We start from the raw sequence: 9,101 nt of genomic DNA, 5'->3' as shown, positions 1-9,101 counted from the left end.
GAGGAGAAGCCGTGATAGGTCACGTCGTCAGGTGGGCCCTCATCCCCGCGGCGTGCCCAGCACAATCCACCGACTACCTCCCTTCACGCTCCCTTCCATCGCGAGGATCACTCTCTCATGTGCCCCTCTGCCCGTGCATGCCCTTGCGCCCACGCCGCCGCCTCCTCTCCCTCCCCGTCGCACTCGTGTTGTCGTCACACTCGCCGAATGAGTCGCCATCAGGAGAAGCCGAGCCTGAATGCCGCAGCCTCCTCTCCCTCACCATCGGGCCCGCACCATCATCCAGCGGCTCCCCGTCGGCCCTTAGTGCACGGTGACAGGATCGGAGGTGCCACTGGCGCGGGGCTACTCGCCAGAGTGCGCGCGCGGACGAAGCCGCACACGCCTCTGTCCAATAGCTCTCCGTCGGCCCTTAGCAAAACATCACGAGCGGGTATCTTCGCGACGGCAACGACAATGGCAGCAGTTCGGCCACCCGGTACACCTGAAGGCAACGATGACGACGACGGCCAAGGTAAAATTATCCATGGCGCCCAGTTCAATGCAGATTTAGCGTTTGTTTGCAATAGTTCGTGAACTAGGGTTTCGGGAATTGGGGGATAAACTTTGATTTCACTGGGACCTACATAATCCCCTCCTTGGCTGTGCTAATCCGAAACCCTAGCCCCTTAATGCTTCTACATAAATGGTCACTTTACCTATGCCCAAAACATGCTGAAATTCCCCATGGATATTTCAGTTTGTGCCCTTGACAAATGTGGATTGTAGTGGGAATTCCGGCCAAAGGTACATAGTGGTTTAGTGTATATGTATATCATCTGCGGTGCTAGAGATGTCATCACAGACATAGGTCTATATCCTGTATGGTTCTTATGATGTAGAATTCCATCTATGTTTGAAGACTATCTATAGGTGATATGTAGATGCATGCCATCGGCTTCTGTTTACATCCTAATGATTGTTGACTGTATTCTAGACTGTTTTTTGAGAACACATTGATGGGGTTGCTCTTCTAGATAGTTCTATATGTAGAAAGTAGGTTACACAGCACCAGTTGGTCAGTTCATCACACATGTTATTTGATGTTATTGCCTTATAATAAGCCTTATTGATTTGGTGTTTTCTACCTATAAACTTTAATCTCAATCCTTGTTGTTCCTGCAGGGCTTCAGGCTTAAATCTGAGTCCTGACCAATTTATCTAATGCTGTAACTTTTGAAGCATCCTAAAATTATTGGTTTTTGATGTCATTTGCATTATTTGTAGTTTGCTTGTGCACTGCAAAATACTCCACATTTAACATCACTATCCCGTGGTTTGATCAATTTGATTTGGAAGTGTTTGTGAGTCTTTTACTTTGTGATTTCAGCTGTATGTGAAGGTTCATGATGATGCAGTATGGAAAATATCCTCCTAGAACGGATGTAAGTTAAGTTTGCTTCTTGTCCTGGAAATTTGGTTTGGCGATTGGCAGTCCTTGTAGCTTTTTTCTCTCTGTTTTAAGACAGGCAATTTGGTTTTTGATATACTGCATGTATTTCAGCTTAAATGATCATGAAAATATCAACAAAATTATTTCATTTATTACCCCACTGTATTAGGACCGGTTAATGTTCTACATAAATATTGCCGAAAAAGCCTAAACTTAAATGAAACTGAAATTTGAGGGAGTTGTGATTGGCTGGCCTCCCAATATATCTTGGCCACGAAAGAGACAGAGGATGAGGGATTGCCAAGGGAGTAGGCGGCGGCGTTCCTAGCAAACTCTGTCATATATCAATGCACACCACTGTACCCCGCTTGGACCAGAAGCAATGGAATGAAAATTTTAGGAACGACCGGACGACGGAGAGGAACCGCTCATCTCTTGCTTTCATTAATAAATTGGATTTCTAATTTTCTATGCTATCTGCATATCTAAAATCAAGGCTACTTTGCTTCATTCCAGGTAATCTAATACTGCCCAATTTTGTGATGTTTGAGTGCTAATTGGATCTACATTTTTCTATTTTTTTTGTTTAGCAGTACCTGTAGGTCAAAGCACATCAACCGGCTAACTACTACGGATGTTGCCAATGCCGCTACTGATTTTATAAGCTAAATAAGTGTTTGTCTTAGATTCACAGAAATCAGCTACTAATCCACATAGAGCTATGGTGCGTCTGGTGTTTACTTGATCAGCTATTGATCCATGTCAGACTATATGCCACGTGGCAAATGAACTCAGCTCAGCTCAGAGTTTCTGCCTTTTAATTAGTGGATGGTTGCTTCGTTTCACTCTTTTAGTAAGTGATGAACACAGAGGTTAGATGTATACTTGTTTCAGTAGCAAGCTTATTTCAGTCAATTTTGTGGTTGGTTATGGGTTATTACCTTGAGGTCTTGGAACTAAGGATGCTTAGTTGTTTGAATTATACTTTTAATTGCAAAAGGTTCAAATTTGGTCGCTAAATAATTTACACCATGCTTATATATAGGTAAGATTCCTACTTAATGGGATTTTGAGGATGTTTCAGTAAACTATTTACTCTGATTATTAGGGACAATGATAAATAATTCAAGAAGGTGCAGGAAGGGTTGGCGATCACTCGCTGAATTGGTGTCCCCATAACAGCAACACCAAGCCAGGTCACAAGGTTATCTCTGCAGTACAAAATGTTTGTGGATTAATCTTTGTTTATTTTGGACAATCTGGTGTAGACGGGTAAGGAAATGAATGGTGATTTCTCGCTGAAGTTAAACCTTGAAAAAGAGGGAATGCAAGAACTTTTCTGCAGGTAACTGAACTTGCCCTGAATTGTTGCAATTTTATTGCCATGGCTTATATTTGTAAACTCTACAGGATGAGTTAATGGTTGGCATTGATACACTGATGCTTGATGCTGAGCACAACCAGCTACCATGTTATTGTGCTTAATATAATGGTATTGTAACTAAGGTAACTTTTTATGTCTTGGCATGGCCATCTTGAACCCAGGCATATGAAACTCAGATAATTTTATTGGTAAAAATAGAAAGATGACAAGCAGTTCAGTTTTCTTGATAATGTACATATGTGGTTAGATTGGTTAGTGGGGACTAGATAAAGTTGAGAGAAATCAGTGATGGTTCAGTATTCTGAAGTAGAATTCAAGAGCAATGGGAGTAGTAGTGTGGTGTCTGATCAGTTGTGAGACTGGCATGTTCAGTGAAAGCAAGTAAATTTGAGAGTTCGGAGAAAGAAAGATTTTGAGTCGCAGTTTGAGAGCCAAGAAGATTTAGTTGAGAAAAATGATATACTACAATATATACAGTAAGCAAGTAGAGCCCTACATCTGAGGAGGGTGCACAACAGAGTTGTGACTTTAGTTTTTTTATATAAGGAAAAGTCAGATCCCAGGATGTAGATGTGTGGGAGAAGATGATGGAGAGTAGGTGGCAGATTGTAGCTGTCTGAGGAGGATTTTAGGCCCATGAGGTACATGATTACAAGGCGTTGGTAAATGTACATGCCATGTTCAGCTAATAAGAGAGCATGCACTTTCACTGAAAATAGTTGGCTTTAGTAAAAGAGAGGAAGAAAGAATATGCAAATTACAGGATTTACATGTTGCAAATCATCAACAACAATAGTGTGACTCATTGGCTGTTAGCATAATATTTATGAGATGCCATCATGTGAGTAGGCCAGGAGTCTGTGCTATAACAAATCAGTGATGATGCACTGAAACTCCTGAAGAATGTAGTAGTTTAGTGCAGATAAGAAAGTGGCGCTCATTTTGTGGTGATGCAACCCTGCAAATGTGCAGTGTAGTTTAGGCTTTATTGGTGAACAAAAAGGAGAGACCTTAAAGTTCCATGCAGCCAATAGTAGGGATGATGGCAAGTAGCACAGTTTAGAGGCAATAGCAAGCCCATGAGATCAGTGTTCAGCAGTATCAGCAATCTTCAATGCATATAGCTGATTAGTGTAGTGTAGACCATCTTTTATGCAGTAGTCTAAGACTGAACGTGTGATTTGGCCTGTCAAAAATTCGAAGTTATCTTCTACATGAATCATATATGATGCAAGCTTCTCGAAATCATATGTCATGCCATCTGTTAATCCATCTGGTAATTCAAAGTTATATTACATCTAAATTATATGTCATGTCCATTCATTCAAAAAATAAATGAAGAAAATTATATCTACACTCGAAGCCCCAGATGACATTTAATATTAAGCGGCGTCCTATCTGAGTAAACTGAGTTACAAGTTGCCCATTATGTCATAGCATGCATCCTCTCTGAATATCTCTGAATTATGTGTTTTGGTATTAATTGTTCGTGATTCATGTAGTTTTTCATATGTCTTATTACCGTGTCATGGGATCTTACTTGGACACTCAAGTGGATACATTATTCTACAGTATATGTTTATGTGGAACAGACCCGAAGCCACATACATTTATACGGTAAATTTGTTTTAAGGTTTTGTGAGAGATTTTTTAAGACATAGTATTACCCATGCGACAGACACTAATATTGATATATATACTCGAACCTGTGTACATGATGGTATGAAGATGTGGCGGAACTTACTCGCGGAGTTATTAGCGCACGAAATAAATGAATATCGAAGATTTCTTCCTACCGATATGAAATATTATTTGAGTCTGAAAATGTCTATAATATAAAGCAGAGTTGAGCTTGCGACGCTGTGCTCTTGTATTAATTTCATAAACTTTGCTTTTTGGATTAAATGTTACTTTAACGTTGATATTGAATTTTTTCGGTATTGTCATCTTATTGTGCGATCCGTGTATTTTTAGTATAAAATTTTAGCTATCCCGTAGCAATACATAGGCACGCTACCTAGTTGTATGAAAAAGGCACGTATGCTTACTAGACATTCTTCCATGGCATGCATGAGTTCCATTACATACTTTGAGGCTTTGGTTTTCTTTTTGGCCTATGATGACAAAAAATGTATGAGGTTGGAATCTTGTTTTTCTTGTGCCATTCATCACATCTGAAGGAACCATAAACTTTACTTAGCAACAATTGGGTCTATGACTCAAGATGATGGCAAGAAGTTTATGGTCCTCCAGATGCCATGGATGCCACAATTCTTAACAATCTAAGGTGGCTTTACATGTTTATTTGTTGTTGTTTTGTATGGCTATCATTCATTCATGGGTATCATCAGGCCATGAGATACATCCGTCTCCATTGCAACAGGTCTTGGACTTACCACCTGATGGCTGAGGATGGAGTGTCTCATGGCCCCATAGTAATCATGAAACAGTTCTTTGGGATGAAGAAAGTTGCCACCGGGGATGATTGTCTTAATTAAAACATTAAGATCTGAGGCCCCTTTTATGTGGTTAATTTGTTGCCTATGATGTCTGATGGAGTAGTACTGAAGCAACATATGGTTGCGGCATGGAAGACCTTCCATCTGGTTAAAACCAAACTGAAGCTCTTCAATGTCGCATTCATAGTTGTTTCAAATTTTTGGTTTATGACTGAGGCTATGTAAGTTTCATATCAAAGGCAGGCACAATTGAAATCTAAATTGTTGTTTGAGTTTTTTTTGAAGAAACATGACTTGGTATGTTGTGTACAAAGGCTACAAGCCTAGAGTGTATAAACACTGGGCTGACTGCAATGCCCAGGTTGCTGGTTTTAAGAAGAACAGCTACCAGAGGTTTCCAATAAAGAAAGAGGCAGTAGCCTCTTTCTTAGAGTACATGGACTGTGATGAAGATGCCATGGAAACCAAAGTGTTTTCAAATCCACAAGGCATCATTGAGCCCAAGCAAGTTGTTGCTAGGATGAACACCTTCCTTCCTATTACTGTATTTCTATTTCTGCTTTTGGTGGCCATGCTAATGTATGTACCTAAATCTTGTTGCACTTGTCCAGCAAATAAATAGGTCCTGCAGCTGTTCCATGACGACCTGGTATGTTATATACCAAGGTAGGCACCCAGGTGTCTACTCTAACTGGACACAACTATGTCTGGCTCTTGCTAAAGGGGAGAGTAACTTGTATCAGGGTTTCAAAACTAGGGATAAAACATCAGGATGAAGCTGATGCTGCTTTTCTAGCTTTCAGTGCTACACTTTATAAATTTCAATGGCCTATGATGTTGTAACTGAGGCCCAAATCTGATGTTGTAACTGGGCACAATTATGTGTGGATCATGTTTGTTTTCCTTGACCAGTACATGCTTGATCTACAAGCATATGTCCACTAATGCCTATTGGTGCTGCTCATTTGGTTTGTATTATGTTGCTGTTATGGTTGCCTTTAAAGGAACATTAAGTTGATCGACTAGCCTGTGATGTTTGAAGTAATGCCAAGAACTGATTTATGATGAGGCTTACTAACTGAGGCTTTATGTAGGCTTTATGTAATTGAAATCTGAAGCCTTTGGATTGCATGCTTTCTCATATTTCTGCAACATATCAATGGGCTTGGCTCTGACCTGGTGCACAAACACCATCTCGTTTTGGTAGTTGGATGGTAAGTCAGGCTGCGGCCTGGTTGACAAACACATTCTCCTCTGGACCAGGCCAGTTTCGTGCAGAGGCACAAAGAAAGCTGGTTGCAGCCGTTTGGACCGGCTAAACCCGGCCTAGGCCTTGGGGGCAGGCCTGGCCACCTCCGTTCACCCTCTCAAACACGCCCTTGGCTGATGAAGTGGGGATCATCACGAGGATGAAGCAGCCAAGCAGGCCAAACAGATCTTCAGCATTACAGCGAGGTTTTGCATCAGACTTTGCCGAGTTTGATCACTTCCAAGTGTCTTAACAGCTATGCCATCGATGCCAACTTTTGAAGACTTTTGCTTGTTTCATTCCTATGGAAAAATTGCACCTAGAATCAAACAAAAGAAATTCTTTACTACAGGCCACACAGATTGTATGGAAGCAATGGTGTCTCTCTTTTCTGAGATTGTATGGGACTGTTTTGATCAGTGTACACATCCTTATGTAATATGTATGGTAATTTATTGGTGAAGATTGGGATTACAGGCAAGGACAGCACCAAGTGAAATGTAAAGTGCAGAGTGACTGTATATACGATTGTTGTCCATGTTCAGCTTGAAAGTGAGTGGATCGTACGTCTGAGATGTTGAGAGCAGGCTAGTTCCTGTGGTGCTTAAAGATGACAGCAGTAGAACCCAGATGCTGCCTTTCAGCAGCACAAGCCTGAAACGGGGCACATTATTTTCAGAAATGTAACAGGTAACTTATACTAGTATTTAAGACAAGGCAGGTAACTGAACTATGAAAATATTTCTTCAGCTAAACTAACAAAAACACTACAAACGATGTCCATGGTACTGCATGGAACAAACAAAAAAAACTACTTCACTATTTCAAAAAGTGCACAACCACGACAATTAATCAACAGCAAAGGGACTTGAGATCTTCTGCTCGACGGGTACCTCATGCTGGGGCCTGTTGGCACTGCCACCAGGCCAGTGGTGGTCCTGGTCGCCTTGTGACGACAACCATGGGAGGAGAGAGGCAGCGGCGGTGGAAACCAGTTGCCTTGGCAGAGGAGAAAAGAAAGCGTCAACCGGCAGGGAACTGGGCCGATCAAGCCTCGGGCATCATGCGGAGCTGAGTGTTGAAATGAGCTTGTGAGGAGCCAAGCCGAAGCTACAAGGACTTGGGTCCTTCTGTCGGATCCCCACAGCATCTGCACGGCAGGCATCCAATGATTGTATTCACAGCTAACCTAACCCTGTACATACTGTCTGCACCAAAATATTCTCTTTTCCTTCTTATAGTACAAAGATACATATAGCTCTCCTATGTGTTCGAGAAAAAAAAAAAGCATCAAAGTCATAGCTGAAGCTGAGTTACTAAAGAAATAACATGTACAATACAATTGCATGACTACAGTCAGAAACACATGTTCCAATGAGCATTCTACACCAGCTTCACACCTACCAATATATCAGACACCCCCACCCACCCACTTTTTTTTAGCTTAAATCCACATGCCTTTACATGGAACTTAATATTACTCGTCAGATGTTGCAGGAGGTTCTCCATAGAGAAACATGCTGCACATATGCTACAACTTAAGAGAAGACTTACTTCTGAGCAATTCATAGATCCTTCTCAATTCTGATACATCAACACAAAGAATGTGCTCCATAGATGGCGTAACACCTGATTATGGTATAGAATGCAAAACTGGGTAAAATATTTGCATATGGATAAAAGGTAAGTAAGCAATGATAGGTCACCACAACAGTTTTGGCAAATTTAAAACATCCAATTGCACTACAAAGGAAGCACTATCCTGGCGCTGTCTTGGCAAATGTAAAACAGAAAAAGTTTAGTGGTATATAATTGTAAACAAAAGGTAGGTATAGACAACAAAACAACTACAGACAGATTAAATTGAACAGTCACCAAGTCCCAAACATCTATGAACTCAACCATGACAGATAGCATACCCCAAATATCTTGGATCCAACTGTTCTCCAGTAAAGGTTACATGGTGCTCGTTATTGAATTAATGGCAACATACATGATCTTATGATATGCTTCTTTGTTGCTTGACATTTGCTCAGTAATGCTATGTACCTTGACAATCCTTTAAAATATCATTTGCAGGCAGCCAGACACTATCGATAACCTTTTTCAGCCATTTGCCAACAAACTTTGTCACAGATTCAACTGCCTCTTCCAAGTATACCAATTAGTACTTGTCGGTGTTTTTCCCCCGGGGGGTCACACCAACGAGTAAATTTGTATGCGTGCTCCCTTTCCCGGATGGTGATGCAAGAAGACACAAAGGTTTATCCTGGTTCGGGCAAGAGAAGGCCCTACGTCCAGCGGGGGGAGAGAGTTTGTATTATCTTGCACCTAAGTGCTTGTACAGGGGCGAATACAAGCGTGGTATGAAGTGTGGAGCTCTTCTACGTATGAGCGTGGTCCTGTGTTGTCCCCTCTTCTATTCCTGAGTCCCTCCTTTTATAGTTCCAAGGAAGGTCCTAGGGTACATGTATAGGTGTAGGGATTGGAGTCGATAGCCGCATGGAGCGCTGACCTACTCGAGGCTTCCGTACCGGCACGACCTCGAGCCGTCCCGTCTTAATAGCTTGGTGATGA

The 9,101-nt window shown here is 41.5% G+C and overlaps 2 long non-coding RNA genes across 7 annotated transcripts; one reads left to right on the top strand and one right to left on the bottom strand.

Annotated features, from left to right (window-relative positions):
- On the top strand, nt 1-4,680 carry LOC110434984. Of its 5 annotated transcripts, none has more exons than XR_002452616.1 (4): nt 1-514; nt 1,370-2,285; nt 2,541-2,777; nt 2,843-4,680. It is a non-coding gene; the product is annotated as an uncharacterized LOC110434984 (long non-coding RNA). The 5 variants fall into 5 exon arrangements; XR_002452614.1 differs by having other exon boundaries at nt 1,370-2,304; XR_002452617.1 differs by having other exon boundaries at nt 3-514; nt 1,370-2,777; nt 2,843-4,433; nt 4,545-4,680.
- LOC110434985 lies at nt 6,085-8,691 on the bottom strand. Of its 2 annotated transcripts, XR_002452619.1 has the most exons (4): nt 8,444-8,691; nt 8,079-8,153; nt 7,418-7,787; nt 6,085-7,178 (listed from the first exon to the last, which is right to left on the bottom strand). It is a non-coding gene; the product is annotated as an uncharacterized LOC110434985 (long non-coding RNA). The 2 variants fall into 2 exon arrangements; XR_002452618.1 differs by having other exon boundaries at nt 7,418-8,153.

This window comes from Sorghum bicolor, chromosome 4, assembly GCF_000003195.3.
Source record: "Sorghum bicolor cultivar BTx623 chromosome 4, Sorghum_bicolor_NCBIv3, whole genome shotgun sequence".
Taxonomy (NCBI): Eukaryota; Viridiplantae; Streptophyta; class Magnoliopsida; order Poales; family Poaceae; genus Sorghum; species Sorghum bicolor.
This window is presented reverse-complemented; position numbering and strand designations above follow the sequence as displayed.